Source organism: Somniosus microcephalus, chromosome 18, assembly GCF_052327205.1.
Source record: "Somniosus microcephalus isolate GS21.2 chromosome 18, FLI_Smic_1.0, whole genome shotgun sequence".
Classification (NCBI taxonomy): Eukaryota; Metazoa; Chordata; class Chondrichthyes; order Squaliformes; family Somniosidae; genus Somniosus; species Somniosus microcephalus.
In genome coordinates, this window is record NC_141004.1 from 9,912,663 (window position 1) to 9,926,902 (window position 14,240).

Genomic DNA, 14,240 nt, shown 5'->3' on the forward strand with positions numbered 1-14,240 from the left:
TGTAGAGGGAGCTTTACTCTGTATCTAACCCGTGCTGTACCTGCCCTGGGAGTGTTTGATGGGACAGTGTCGAGGGAGCTTTACTCTGTATCTAACCCGTGCTGTACCTGCCCTGGGAGTGTTTGATGGGACAGTGTAGAGGGAGCTTTACTCTGTATCTAACCCGTGCTGTACCTGCCCTGGGAGTGTTTGATGGGACAGTGTAGAGGGAGCTTTACTCTATATCTAACCCGTGCTGTACCTGCCCTGGGAGTGTTTGATAGGACAGTGTAGAGTGAGCTTTACTCTGTATCTAACCCATGCTGTACCTGCCCTGGGAGTGTTTGCTGGGACAGTGTAGAGGGAGCTTTACTCTGTATCTAACCCGTGCTGTACCTGCCCTGGGAGTGTTTGATGGGACAGTGTAGAGGGAGCTTTACTCTGTATCTAACCCGTGCTGTACCTGCCCTGGGAGTGTTTGATGGGACAGTGTAGAGGGAGCTTTACTCTGTATCTAACCCATGCTGTACCTGCCCTGGGAGTGTTTGCTGGGACAGTGTAGAGGGAGCTTTACTCTGTATCTAACCCATGCTGTACCTGCCCTGAGAGTGTTTGATAGGACAGTGTAGAGGGAGCTTTACCCTATATCTAACCCGTGCTGTACCTGCCCTGGGAGTGTTTGATGGGACAGTGTAGAGGGAGCTTTACTCTGTATCTAACCCGTGCTGTACCTGCCCTGGGAGTGTTTGATAGGACAGTGTAGAGGGAGCTTTACTCTGTATCTAACCCGTGCTGTACCTCTCCCGGGAGTGTTTGATGGGACAGTGTAGAGGGAGCTTTACTCTGTATCTAACCCGTGCTGTACCTGCCCTGGGTGTGTTTGATGGGACAGTGTAGAGGGAGTTTTACTCTGTATCTAACCCGTGCTGTACCTGCCCTGGGAGTGTTTGATGGGAGAGTGTAGAGGGAGCTTTACTCTGTATCTAACCCATGCCTACTCATTGTATTGACCTCCAGTACAACACCAGGTCATTATTTATTTATGACCCTGCACATTGGCAACTCCATTCCTATCTTGACGCAAGGAGTACAACTGGAGACAGTGCTCGAACACTACAGCCTCGATTCCCTGACCCGAGGCTGCTGCTGGTGAGGGTACACAAACTAACCTTATTAAATAGAGAGGGGACGAGGGAATCAAGTATGTTGTTGTGTCCGCCGTGGCTCAGTGGGCGGCTCTCTCAACTCTGAGTCAGCAGGTTGTGGGTTGAAGTCCCACTCCAGAGACCGGAGCACATAACCTAGACTGACACTCCAGTCCTGTGCTGAGGGAGTGCGCCCTGATTTACAGGAGTTATCACTTCAAGGGGCAATAACCTTCTTTAGTGCCATTGAGTCATTGCCTCTGCTTAATGTATAAGTTGCACTAGTCGCTGTCTAATTTTTCTTTCTTTTCTCTCAAAAACGTGCTAAATCTTACTGGGGTATAGTTACATGGGTGCTCTGGGACCTCATCCAAGTGCCGTTCATTCATGTTAGCTGTGATTCAGCGGGTAGCACTGTTGCTTCTGAGTCAGAAGGTCATGGGTTCGAGTCCCACTCCAGAGACCCGAGCTCAACATCTAGGCTGACACTCCCAGTGCCGTACTAAGGGAGTACTGCACTGTCAGAGGTGCCGTCTTTCAGATGAGATGTTAAACTGAGGCCCCGTATGCCCTCTCAGGCGGACGTAAAAGGTCGCAAGGCACTATTTGAAGAAGAGCAGGGGAGTTCTCCCGGTGTCCTGGCCCAGATTCAGCCGACAACCAACACCTAAAGCAGATGATCTGATCATTTGTCTCATCGCTGTTTGTGGGAGCTTGCTGTGCGCAATTTGGCTGCCACACTTCCTACATCACAACAGTGGATACACTTCTAAAGTACTTCATTGGCTGTAAAGCTCTTTGGGGCGTCCTGAGGTCGTGAAACATGCTAGAGAAATGCAAGCTCTTTCTTTAAACAGTCTGATCTGCATTGAGACTACAAATGAAATACAAGAAGGGAGGGTCAGTATTCAACCCCGGATCTGAATAGTTAAATGTGGAAATTAATGTAAAAATATAGGGAGATTGAAAAATATTAAAAAATACTAAATGAAAAACTGCTGCAAAGATAATCCGAAGGAACAGCAAGAATTGGAAAATAAATTTTAAGGGACGCTCAGGTGAATGAAATCAGCTTTCTTTTGTTTTTTTCTTGTTGGTAATTGGGGACCTTTAGCAATGACAATTAGCGGGAGAGGAAGATTCTAAATCCTATTTTTAAAAATTTCACCGGAAGGAACAGCAACGTTAGCTACAGAATCAGAAATTGTAGCAGAGAAGGAGGACATTCGGATGCCAGCTCTTAGACTGGCGCGGTTTACACTCATCCCATTACCCTGCGCTTTCCCTGTCGCCTGTTATGATCTCCTGCTTCAAACACTTATCCAATCCCCTGTTAAATGGCGTTATACTTTCTACTGGCAAAGCCTTCCGAATACTAGTAACCTTGAGTGAAAACCGTTCTTATAGAGTCATCGAGTTATACAGCACAGAAAGAGGCCCTTCGGCCCATCGTGTCCGCGCCGGCCATCAAGCCCTGTCTATTCTAATCCCATTTTCCAGCACTTGGTCCGTAGCCTTGTATGCTATGGCGTTTCAAGTGCTCATCTAAATGCTTCCTGAACGTTGTGAGGGTTCCTGCCTCTACCACCCTTTCAGGCAGCGAGTTCCAGATTCCAACCACCCTCTGGGTGAAAAAGTTTTTCCTCAAATCCTCTCTAAACCTCCTGCCCCTTACCTTGACCCTATGCCCCCCTGGTTATTGACCCCTCTACTAAGGGGAAAAGTTCCTTTCTATCTACCCTATCTATGCCCCTCATAATTTTGTACACCTCAATCAGGTCCCCCCTCAGCCTTCTCTGTTCCAAGGAAAACAACCCCAGCCTGTCCAGTCTCTCTTCATAGCTGAAGCGCTCCAGCCCAGGTAACATCCTGGTGAATCTCTTCTAACTTTCCCTCTTCGTTCTTCTAGTAACAATCTTGAGTTTTTGCCACTTGTTACCAATTTGCCCAACCAGTGGAAATAACCATTCAGACGAGCATGGCTCCTGCGGTGGTACAAAGTACAAGAAACGGTGGGGGTAATTCGCAGCTACCCTGCCTGGGCGGTGACCTGGGGAGCAGATGGCACCTCCATTGTCGAACCCGCCCGGTTTTCATTCCGTTGAAAATAACGGGATGAAAAGCGGAGGAGCTCCGTAACGGGTGGATGATCCGCTCCACCACATCAGTTGAAGTTGATTAATCCCGGGGTAGGGTGTGTCCATCTTTGAGCCCAGGCACAGCGCCGCGCGAAGAGCCTGTGCCCGAATCAAGAGGCCCGAGGATCGATGGAGCGGACACCCTTCACCCCACGGACTGCAGCGGTTCAAGAACGCAGCTCACTACCACCTTCTCGAGGGCAATTAGGGATGGGCAATTAATGCCTTCCTTGCCAGCGATGCCCACATCCCATGAATGAAAAATAGAACACAAAGCTGTCGGATTGTCGTAGAAACCCAAATGTTTAATTTTAAAATTTTCATCCTTGTTTTCTAATCACTCCATGGCCTCGCCCCTCCCTATCTTTGTAACCTCCTCCAGCCCTGAAACCTCATGAGATCGCTGCGCTCCTCCAATTCTGGGCTCTTGCCCATTCCAGATTTTCATCGCCCCACCATTGGTGGCTGTGCCTTCAGCTGTCTTTTTTTTTATTCGTTCATAGGATGCGGGCGTCACTGGCAAGACCAGTGTTTATTTCCCATCTAGGCCCTAAGCTCTGGAATTCCCTTCCTAAAACTTTCTGATTCTCTACCTTTCTCTCCTCCTGAAAACCTTCCTCTGTGACCTGTCCTAATATTTCATGGGGCTCGGTTTCAAATTTTGTTTGATAATCGCTCCTGTGAAGCGCCTTGGGACGTTTCATGACATTAAAGGCACTATATAAATACAAGTTGTTGTTTTTTATTCGTTTATGGGAATGTGGGCATCGCTGGATAGGCTGGCATTTACTGCCCTCGAGAAGGTGGTGGTGAGCCGCCTTCTTGAACCGCTGCTGTCCGTGTGGTGAAGGTACTCCCACAGTGCTGTTAGGGAGGGAGTTCCAGGATTTCGACCCAGCGACGACGAAGGAAAGGCCGATATATTTCCAAGTCAGGATGGTGTGTGACTTGGAGGGGAACTTGGAGGTGGTGGAAAGGCTTTGGGGAGTCAGGAGGTGAGACATTCACCGTAGAATACCCAGCCTTTGGCCTGCTCTTGTTGATGACCCCCAGGATGTTGATGAGGGTCACCATTGACCAGAAACTTAACTGGACCAGCCACATAAATACTGTGGCAACAAGAGCAGGTCAGAGGCCGGGTATTCTGCAGCGAGTGACTCACCTCTTGACTCCCCAAAGCCTTTCCTCCATCTACAAGGCACAAGTCAGGAGTGTGATGGAATACTCTCCACTTGCCTGGATGAGTGTTGTTGTTGTTAATGTCCTTTAGGGAAGCCAACCTGCCATCCTTACCCGGTCTGGGCCTACTCGTGACTCCAGTCCAACACCAGTGACTGACTCTTAACTGCCCTCTGAAGTGGCCAAGCAAGCCATTCAGTTATATCAAATCCGGGCAACTAGTGAATGGGAAATAAATGCCAGCTTTGCCAGGGACACCCACATCCCGAGAATGAATTTTCGAAGCGGCATTCCTCTTGTGCCTATGTCCTAATCTTAAATGGAAAAACAGAAGTGGTGCCGGCACTGATCCACATAGTAGTTGGAGGGTGGGAGATGTGCCTGCCGTCAGAGAGACAACAGAGAGGAACAGGATGGAGTACACCCAGGCGCAGCCACTGAAAAGAGAGTTAAAGTAGGGCAGCTGTGCGTGAGAAGGTTCTCGGCTTGCTTTATGACAGTGACAGGTATCAGATAATCAGAAAATACTGAAACTTGCCCTCCCGGAAAATCCTGCAAAAAAAACGTAAGTTCAATGCGCACACGCTGCCTCTCCGGCGCACGCGTTCGGCCACTGAACCCCTTCTTTCAGGGGAACGGAAGTGCCGGTTTCCCGCGCATGCGCAGTGCATGCACGATACCGGCACTTTCGTTGGGCCAACGTGTGAGTACCCCGTGCGTACTCACGCGTTGGGACCTGAATTTCTGGGCCATTCACTTTATATCTAGAATGGGGTTTGATTATTTCGAAGACCATAAGTAACACAATGGCTAGTTCCATGGACTGGCGAACAGCTGAATCTAGCACATTTGTTGGAATTGAATGAGGAGTTAAGAGAGTTGGTTGATGATGGTATGAAAACACACCTTAAATTTTATTGTTAGGGATACAGTATTCAAAAGCAAAGAGGTAATTCTACGACTGTGCAAATCATTGGAGTTAGATCATTGCATGTTTTACTTTAGGAAGGATGTCAATGCCATGGACAGGGTGCAGAAGGGATTTACTAAGCTGATCCCAGGGATGAAGGGCTTTAGTTATGTGGCTACTGCAGTCCCTTTATCCAATCGGTCACTTCTTCAAAAAACTCTCTTTTGACGATGGAACAGAGGCAGGGTGTGGGCTTGTCAAGAAGTGGCTCAAAGCCCGGTGCCGTGGCAGGAGACAAGGTCGGTTGGAGAATAGGATCGGGTGGAGTTGTAGGCCGCAGAGGTTCTTTTGTTCTGAAGAAAGGAGGTGAAGGGAGTTAGAGGCAAGAGGAGGTGGGGAATGAAAAATGGAGCACAGCCAATAGAGGGGCGAACTCCTCACTTCCCTCAGCCTTCTGTGCCTCCTCGTGTCAGCCGTGGTTCAGTGGGTAACACTCTTGCCTCTCCAAATCAGAAGGATTGTGGGTTCAAGTCCCACTCCATGAAACTTGAGCACAAAAATCTAGGCTGATGTTCCCAGTGCAGTGCTGAGGGAGCGCTGCACTGTCAGAGGTGCCGTCTTTCGGATGAGAAACATAGAAACATAGAAACATAGAAGATAGGAGCAGGAGTAGGCCATTCGGCCCCTCGAGCCTGCTCCGCCATTCAATGCGATCATGGCTGATCATCCAAATTCAGTACCCTGTCCCTGCTTTCTCCCCATATCCCTTGATCCCTTTAGCCTTAAGAAATATATCCAACTCCTTCTTGAATATATTTACTGAATTGGCTTCTACTGCCTTCTGCGGTAGAGAATTCCACAGGTTCACCACTCTCTGGGTGAAGAAATTCCTCCTCATTTCTGTCCTAAATGGCTTACCCCTTATCCTTAGACTGTGACCCCTGGTTCTGGACTCCCCGACCATCGGGAACATCATTTCTGCATCTAGTCTGTCCAGTCCTGTCAGAATTTTATAAGTTTCAATGAGATCCCCTCTCATTCTTCTAAACTCCAGCGAATATAAGCCCAATCGACCCAATCTCTCCTCATACGTCATTCCTGCCATCCCAGGTATCAGCCTGGTGAATCTTCGCTGAACTCCTTCCATGGCAAGAACATCCTTCCTCAGATAAGGCGACCAAAACTGCACACAATACTCAAGATGTGGTCTCACCAAGGACCTGTACAACTGCAGCAAGACATCCTTGTTCCTGTACTCAAACCCTCTCGCTACGAAGGCCAACATACCATTTGCCTTCTTAACCGCCTGCTGCACCTGCATGCTTACCTTCAGCGACTGGTGCACAAGGACACCCAGGTCTCGTTGCACTTCTCCTTCTCCCAATCTATTGCCATTCAGATAATAATCTGCCTTCCTGTTTTTGACACCAAAGTGGATAACCTCACATTTATCCACGTTATATTGCATCTGCCATGCTTCTGCCCGATCACCCAACCTGTCCAAATCATCCTGGAGTTTCTCGGCATCCTCCTCACAGCACACACACCCACCCAGCTTTGTGTCGTCTGCAAACTTGGAGATATTACATCTAGTTCCCTTGTCTAGATCATTCATATATATTGTGAATAGCTGGGGTCCAAGGACCGATCCTTGCGGTACCCCACTAGTCACTGCCTGCCACTCGGAAAAAGACCTGTTTATTTCAACTCTTTGCTTTCTGTCTGCCAACCAGTTCTCTATCCAAGTCAGTACCTTGCCCCCAATCCCATGTGCCTTAACTTTACACGCTAATCTCTTATGCGGGACCTTATCGAAAGCCTTCTGAAAGTCCAAATACACCACATCCACTGGTTCTCCCTTATCTATTTTACCAGTTACATCCTCAAAAAATTCCAGTAGATTAGTCAAGTGTGATTTACCTTTTGTAAATCCATGTTGACTTTGTCCGATCCTGTCACTGTTTTCCAAGTGCTCTGCTATTACATCTTTTATAATGGACTCTAACATTTTCCCCACTACCGATGTCAGGCTTACCGGTCTACAATTCCCCGTTTTCTCTCTACCACCTTTTTTGAATAGTGGGGTAACATTAGCTACCCTCCAATCCAGACATTAAACCGAGGCCCCGTCTGCTCTCTCAGGTGGATGTAAAAGATCCTATGGCTCTATTTCGAAGAAGAGCTGGGGAGTTCTCCCCAGTGTCCTGGGGCCAATATTTATCCCTCAACCAACATCACTAAAACAGATGATCTGGTCATTATCACATTGCTGTTTGTGGGAGCTTGCTGTGCACAAATTGGCTGCCGCATTTCCTACATTACAACAGTGACTACACTTCAAAAAGTACTTCATTGGCTGTGAAGGGCTTTGGGGGGTCCGGTGGTCGTGAAAGGCGCTATAGAAATGCAAGTCTTTCTTTCTTTCCTTCTTTATTCTTCAGTCTTTTAAAAGCTAAATTGACATCATCCACCCGGTGCTTCTTCATTCACCTCATCTTCTCTTTTCGACCTCAGTCTGTGGCCCTGCACCTTGGGCCTCGGTCCTTCACCTTTGTTTTTTCAACTAAAACGAGGCTGAAACTCCCTGTTCCAACAATGCGTCACAACCCTCAGAAGACCAAACCCGCCCCCCACCCCCGCCACACAACCCACCGTGACAGTGCGACATTAGCAAATTTGTTTAACATTTTACTGAGTTACTAAGGCGGTGAGTTTCTGTTGATGGACAGACTGGGCCATAGTTCCGGGGCCATAATTCCTTCTCCACTCAGACCCAGGTTATTAACGGGCAGCTAACAATGGGGAGAGCAGGGCACGAGGCACTTCCATGTCCATTAGAGTCATATTTCACCACTAAAAACAATTACCTGAATATATTGCACAAAGCAATCTAACAGAACAGCAGAATGAGTGAAATATTTCTTCATATTTCCCATGAGAATTTCTCGAGTTTTTAAAAAAATGGTTTAAACTATAAAATTGATGATGAAATACCGTTCACTGTGATAACTGATGCAAATTGATTTAAAAATCATTAACCCCTTGAGGTTTGTGTTTCCTTTGCATGTTTTTGAACATGGGTACGTTGTCTGCTATACATCTGATACCAATCTCACTCCGCTGGCACAGTGCCTGATACAGAATTCAACAGATGTTGTAAAAAAAAATTTTGTTGAAGGCTATTTCTGTCTCTTGTTAAACAACATAATGTAAGAGAGCTAGCAGAGTCTCACAGCGAAGCAACGTAGAATCATAGGAACATAGGAACAGGAGGAAGCCATTTAGCCCCTCGAGCCCGCTCTGCCATTCATAGAGTCATAGAAACATACAGCACAGAAGGAGGCCATTCAGCCCATCGTGTCTCTGCTGGTCGAATAATAGCTCTCCAGCCTAATCCCACTTTCCAGCTCTTGGTCCGTAGCCCTGTAGGTTACGGCACTTCACATGCATATCCAAGTACTTTTTAAATGTGATGAGGGTCTCTGCCTCTACCACCCTTTCAGGCAGTGAGTTCTAGACCCCCAAATTCAGTGAGATCATGGCTGATCTGTGACCTAACTCCATATACCCTTAAAACCTTTGGTTAACAAAAACCTATCAAGCTCCGATTTAAAATTAACAATTGACCCAGCATCAATTGCCGTTTGCGGAAGAGAGTTTCAAACTTCTACCACCCTTTGTGTGTAGAAGTGTTTTGAAATTCACTCCTGAAAGGTCTGGCTCTAACTTTTAGACTATGCCCCCTAGTCCTGGACTCCCCAACCAGCGGAAATAGTTTCTCTCGATCTACCCTATCTGTTCCCCTTAAAATCTTGAAAACTTCAATCGAATCACCCCTTAACCTTCTAAATTCCAGGGACCAATGGGACAAGGCGATTCCAGTCTCTGATCCTCTGGGGGAAAAATTCAGTATCGCCCCGTTTGGGGCGCCATTATCGGCCGTGCGCAAAGTTTAGCGCCTGGCGCTAATTATCGCCTCCGACGGCAAACTTGGCTTCTATCGCCCCTGGAGGTGATTGGAGCGCTAAATCAGGCGCTTCACACCTGTCTTAAGGTGCAAAGGCCGAGGAGCGAGGTGCTACCTCAGAGCGCTGGTGAAGCAAGGAAGGGCAAATCAAAATAAACCTGCAAAGTGCTGCTCAGTACCCAAAACTCCTTCACACAGCGTTGAATCTCTCCAGAAGTCTCTCTCTCTCTCTCTCTCAGAATGCGTGGTGCAAAAATGTCACCAACAAAAAAAGGCAGGAAGCGGTCACCTTTAAATAGCGCTCCCCTAGTCCCTTTCTGACTGTAAAACGCTCCCCTCAACCTGTTGTTGCTAGCGGCAGGCGGTAAGGCAGGGGGCGCCACTCAATATCCGGTCCGGGGCGCTACCGGGGCGTTGCGCACTCGACTGACGTCACGGTCTGCCGGCGCAGGAAATCGTGGCGGTAGTGTCCAGTTAATTTCGTGAGCAGCGCAAACATCGCCGCGCCCGGGCGCTAGTTGCTTTGCGCCCCATTAGCGCCCTCTTAAGGCGCTAACGGGAGGCGCAAACCAACTGAATTTTTCCCCCTCTGAGTTTTCCCTGGAACCCAGCTATTTTTTTAATTGGGAGAGAGGGTCATAGGAACATTAGGAACATAAGAAAATTATAACATAAGAACATAAGAAATAGGAGCAGGAGTAGGCCAATCGGCCCCTCGAGCCTGCTCCGCCATTCAATAAGATCATGGCTGATCTGATCCTAACCGCCAATCCACTATCACAGAACCATCTCCTGAATCTAACAGAGTTAGACACACGAAACAGGAGCAGGATCAGGCTACACGGCCCCTGGGCCCGCTCTGCTACCCACAGGGCCATGACCGATCCGAACCTAGACTCATGTCCAAATTCCTGCCCACTCCCCGTAACCCTTAATTCCCTTTACTTCTAGGAAACTGTCTATTTCTGTTTTAAATTTATGTAATGATGTAGCTTCTACAGCTTTTTGGGGCAGCATATTCCATGGACCTACCACCCTCTGAGTGAAGAAGTTTCTCCTCATCTCAGTTTTGAAAGAGCAGCCCCTTATTCTAAGATTATGCCCCCTAGTTCTAGTTTCACCCATCATCGGGAACATCCTCCCCGCATCCACCCGATCCAACCCCTTCACAATCTTATATGTTTCAATAAGATCGCCTCTCATTCTTCTGAACTCCAATGAGTAGAGTCCCAATCTACTCAACCTCTCCTCATATGTCCATCCCCTCATCCCCGGGATTAACTGAGTGAACCTTCTTTGTACTGACTCGAGAGCAAGTATGTCTTTTCTTAAGTATGGACACCAAAACTGTACACAGTATTCCAGGTGCGGTCTCACCAATACCTTGTACAACTGAAGCAATACCTCCCTATTTTTATATTCTATCCCCCTAGCAATGAAAGCCAACAGGAGTAGGTCATTCAGCTTCTCGAGCCTGCAGTGTCCTTCAGCGAGCTGTACCTCTAGTCTATTTACGCACCTTTGCTCCATATCCCTTGATACCCTTAACTAACAAAAATCCATCGATCTCTATCTTGAAAGCTCCAAATGACCCACAGCCTTTTGGGGCAGAGAGCTCCAGATATCCATCACCCTTCACGTGAAAAAGTGCTTCCTGATTTCGCTCCTGAATGTACTGGCTCTAATTTTAAGATTATGCCCCCTCGTTCTGGACTCCCTCCACCAGAGGAAATCGTTTCTCTCTATCTACACTATCGAATCCTTTTAACATGTTAAACACCTCGATTAGATCACCCCTCAGCTATACAAACTCAAGGGAATACCAAACCAAGTTTATGCAATCTTTCCTTGTAATTTAACCCTTGAAGCCCCGGTACCATTCTGGATTGATCGGAGGCCGAGAACTTTCACCATAGAAACATAGAAACATAGAAGATAGGAGCAGGAGTAGGCCATTCGGCCCCTCGAGCCTGCTCCGCCATTCAATGCGATCATGGCTGATCATCCAAATTCAGTACCCTGTGACGTAAGAAAACTCACTAAGCACTTGGTTGAGTATAAAACAAGGCTTTAATCAACTGTTTCACAACCATGAGATTCTAGTTACATCACTAGTTCCTGGTTACAAAAACGTCCTGGGCAAGCTGGGCCCACGCCCGAGTATTTATACTCCTTGGACTGCGCCACCAGCTGGCCGCCCAGTGTTATTTCATGAGTGATTTCTTCATGAATGATAAGATTCATGACACCCTGTCCCTGCCTTCTCCCCCTATCCCTTGATCCCCTTAGCCTTAAGAAATATATCTAACTCCTTCTTGAATATATTTAATGAATTGGCCTCAACTGTCTTCTGTGGTAGAGAATTCCACAGGTTCACCACTCTCTGGGATGTAAGGAAAGTTGAGAGTGAGTGTGCTGTTCTCTATTACCGAGCTGATAGTGATGGGAGCTTGAGGGTGAGGCTGCCTGTCTCGCCAGCTTGGCTGCGGCCAATTTTTTTGGGGGGGTGCAGGGTTCACCAGGGAAGAATACATTTTACAGAACGCAAAAATACAAGAGATCGCCTTTTTGATACAAGTGGATATTTGTAAACCTTTCTGTTTATGTTAGGGGAGAGACCTCTTGTTACGGCCAAAGTCAGACGGGGGAAGGTGAAATGGGGCAGGGGGAAGGACTGTAACCTTATTTTTGTTGATGCTGAAAATTAATTGAAAACTTTAATGCCTTTCTGTCAATAACTAACCCCTTTAAATCAATAACTAATGACTTTCTATCAATAACTAATAGCTTTAAATAGTTAATACCTTTACATCAATAGTTAGTATCTTTCCCTCAATAATTAATGTCTTTGTATTAATAACTAATGCCTTCATGTCAATAATTAATGCCTCATTATTTATTAATTACTTATTTATATTAATTAATAAGTAATGAATTAGTCTCAATAATTAATCCCTTTATTTCGATAGTTAATATCTTTTCCTCAATAATTAATACATTTACTTAATAATTAATTGTTTCCATCAACTATTAATGTCATTATTTCAATAATTGCTTTTCTATCAATAACTAACACCTTTAAATCAATTACTAATGATATTATATCAATAACTAATAATCATCAATAACTAATACCTTTACATCAATATTTAATGTCTTACCTTAAAAAAGAAAGACTTGCATTTCTATAGCGCCTTTCACGACCTCAGGATGTCCCAAAGCGCTTTACAGCCAATGAAGTACTTTTTGAAGTGTAGTCACTGTTGTAATGTAGGAAACGCGGTAGCTAATTTGCGCACAGCAAGCTCCACAAACAGGATAATGGCCAGGTAATTTGTTTTCTAGTGCTATTGATTGACGGATAAATATTGGCCAGAACACCAGGGATAACTGCCCCTGCTCTTCTTCAAAATAGTGCCACGGGATCTTTTACATCCACGGGGCCTCGGTTTAACGTCTCATCCGAAAGATGGCTAATTAATACCTTCACCTCAATAATTACTGCCTTTACATCAGCAACTAATGTCTTTACATCAATAATTCAGGCCTTGATATCAATAACTGATAAATTCCTCTCAATAACTAATACCTTTACATCGATAGTTAATTACTTTTCCTCAATAATGAATGCATTTACTTAATAATTAGTTGTTTTCCATCAGTTATTAATCTCATTACTTCAAGAATTGCTTTTCAATCAATAACTAACAAGACACAGAAATAAATGGAACAGAGAGTTATCATTTAAAGAAGAAAACAGACTTTCGCTGTATGGTTTACGTCTTCGAAATCTCCGTAAGCCTCACTCAAACATTGCCCCGTTTCCTACATTAGCATTTAGATGAGCACTTGAAACGCCATAGCATACAAGGCTACGGACCAAGTGCTGGAAAATGGGATTAGAATAGACAGGGTTCAATGGCCGGTGCGGACACGATGGGCCAAAGGGCCTCTTTCTGTGCTGTATGACTCTATGGGGGAAAAATTCAGTTGTTTGCGCCTCCCATTAGCGCCTTAAGAGGGCGCTAATGGGGCGCAAAGCAACTAGCGCCCGGGCACGGCGATGTTTGCGCCGCTCGCAAAATTAACTAGACATTTTGCGGCGGCGCTAAACACTACCGCCACGATCTCCTGCGCCGGCAGATTGTGATGACAGTCGAGTGAGCAACGCCCCGTTAGTGCCCTGGACTGGATATTGAGTGGCGCCCCCTGCCTTACCGCCTGCCACTAGCATCGACAGGTTGAGGGGAGCGTTTTGCTGTCAGAAAGGGACTGGGGGAGCGCTATTTAAAGGCGACCGCTTCCTGACTTTTTTTGTCGTGACATTTTTGCACCACGCAGTCAGAGAGAGAGAGAGACTTCTGGAGAGATTCAACGCTGTGTGAAGGAGTTTTGGGTACTGAGCAGCACTTTGCAGGTTTATTTTGATTTGCTTCGCCAGCGCTCTGAGGTAGCACCTCGTTCCTCGGCCTTTGTGCCTTAAGACAGGTGTGAAGCGCCTGATTTAGCGCTCCAATCACCTCCAGGGGCGATAAAAGCCAAGTTTGCCGTCGGAGGCGATAATTAGCGCCAGGCGCTTAACTTTGCGCACGGCCGATAATGGTGCCCCAAATGGGGCGATACCGAATTTTTCCCCTATCTGACTTTATGGCCTAGAAATTCAGTGGCCTGCGCCACCAGTTTGCGCCCAAAGAGGGCTTTTGCGCCACTGTGCAAACCTACCGCGATATTTAGCGGGACGTTAGCCAGTAGCGCTGCGCCGCCACCGATGACGTCATCGGTGTGCGCAGCGCCCCGCTATCGCCCCGCTGGCCATATTTGGTTGCTGCCGCCTCCTCCGCGCCGGCCGCAAACAGCGACCGGTACACGGGGCCTACTTGTGCCGGTAGTGGGGCGAGTTAAGGTGGAGGTGCGGCCGGCCG

General features: G+C 46.9%; 1 protein-coding gene across 1 annotated transcript in view; it reads right to left on the bottom strand.

Annotated features, from left to right (window-relative positions):
- Window positions 1-14,240, bottom strand: part of wnt2bb (wingless-type MMTV integration site family, member 2Bb) — a 268,350-nt gene that overhangs the window by 211,069 nt on the left and 43,041 nt on the right. The window lies entirely within an intron of this gene.